The following is a 1,861-nucleotide window of genomic DNA, read 5'->3' as shown; positions in this document are numbered from 1 at the left end:
AATAAAAAGAAGAAAAAGAAATATCATAGAAGTCTGTCAGTCCCCACCACAGCTTTTTAAAGTATGAACCCCAAGTTAAACAAAATGCCATGTCTTTTTTAGATTTACAATGGAATTAAAGTAAGGTGGTGTAGTTTGAAGCATAGTGGAGTATAAAGGGCCAGTTCATTGTTTTCCAACAAAAACTTAGAATTAAATGACACATTTTTCCCCATGAGACTTGTCTCATTTTTTGTTAAGTTGTGGCTGTTTTTTCCATTTCCTCAGTCCTTAATATTAATTAGTATTACTGAATTAATCCTAGAAACTGACTTGTAATTTTGACTTTATAGATTGGGTGGACATCTCATTTTATGGAGTTTTTAAAAGTGCTAAATCCTCTCATAAAGGCAAAATTCAAAGAACCTATACTATGTAGGTATCCAGATTCTGATAAGCTTTAGAAATTGTGAAATTTATCAAATATGTTAATAATTTATGCTTAAAATATTAGTTACTACATGACAAATATAGAAGCCTTGTTTCCAGATTCTCTAGCAGAGATTTTTGTTTGTGGCTCACTCTATATAGCCTCATGTGCCTTAAAGGTGAACTCCATACTTTTTGTCAATATCAGGCTTTTCCAAACTAAAAAATAATCTAAATGTTGTAATTAGTTTTCTAAAATGCCCATGCTGTTGGATATTGGTAAGAAAAGCCATTAAATTGAACCAATCAGTGGTAATAGAGTATAAGAAAACAAAAACCTTCAGATTTTAAATTTCACTTGCCTAACTATGTTTTGACCCATCTAGGTCATTGAAGAACATTGAAAGTTATCTAAAATATAGCTTAATGTATTCTTTTATTTTTTCCCCCTGAAAAACATCATAAGCCAGAATACTTTTTAAAACCAGGTAATAATTTTTAATGCGAAAGTACTTCAAGAACAGAGATTATATAGCAAGTTGATTCTTTTGTTAACTTTAAGGATTCTTTGCATTCATTTGTGTAATAGCTGGAACACTCCTCTCCCCTTTAACAAATTACTTTTTAGCACTCCTATCTCCAAGAAAAATGTTTGCTTGGAATTGAAAGGGAGTTACTTAAAGTCAGTTTATAGTTTGAGAGGGTTGATAGGAAAATTTCCAGTTGCATTCAAATAATAGTATTGATGGTGAGCACACTGACATTCAGCATGTCTAAACTTAGAGGTAAATTTAATCCTTAAAGGGACTGTTAGTTAAAAAAGAAGTATTTGTATATACATGTACTGTGGTAATTTTGGATTCATTTTAAGTCTGACAAAGTAAGATACATTTTGTCTTTATAATGAAAATATGATAAATGGGTGAGAAGCATCTGAGAGATAGTTAAACGTAGGCATCTGTCAGGATAGTATCTGGCACATAGCTCCTTAGGGTGCTTAATTCTTAATTCTTTGGAAAATAATTTACTTATTCCAAAAGGTTTAGAAGGAACTCAGATTCCTCTAGCTGGGTGTTAAGAGTAAGGAAGTTGCATGGTATAGCTGAAGATCTGAGTTGACTCACTAAAATTTCATTTTCATATTTTTCTAATATTAAAATTATTTTCAGCCCCCCTCACAGTTATATTTTAAATTAAGGTTATTAATGTTTTAACCTAGCTCACATTATAATAATTAATTTTTAATTGACATTCATATTGAACTCAGCAAAACTGGTTTGATCTCAGATTTCAATATGTAGTATGTTTTCTTTGTTGTCAAGTTTCGATGTTGCATCTTTGGTCAGTGGAATCTATGGAAATATGTGTTCTTTTATGTGGTAAGGGATGGGAGTGGAAAAGAGAAGAATTGCTCTAATTATACATAGGCATTTTGACTATATAAAGGTAGTTG

The sequence above is a fragment of the Miniopterus schreibersii genome (genome assembly GCF_964146895.1).
Source record: "Miniopterus schreibersii genome assembly, chromosome: X".
Taxonomy (NCBI): Eukaryota; Metazoa; Chordata; class Mammalia; order Chiroptera; family Miniopteridae; genus Miniopterus; species Miniopterus schreibersii.
Note: the sequence above shows the minus strand (reverse complement) of the source record.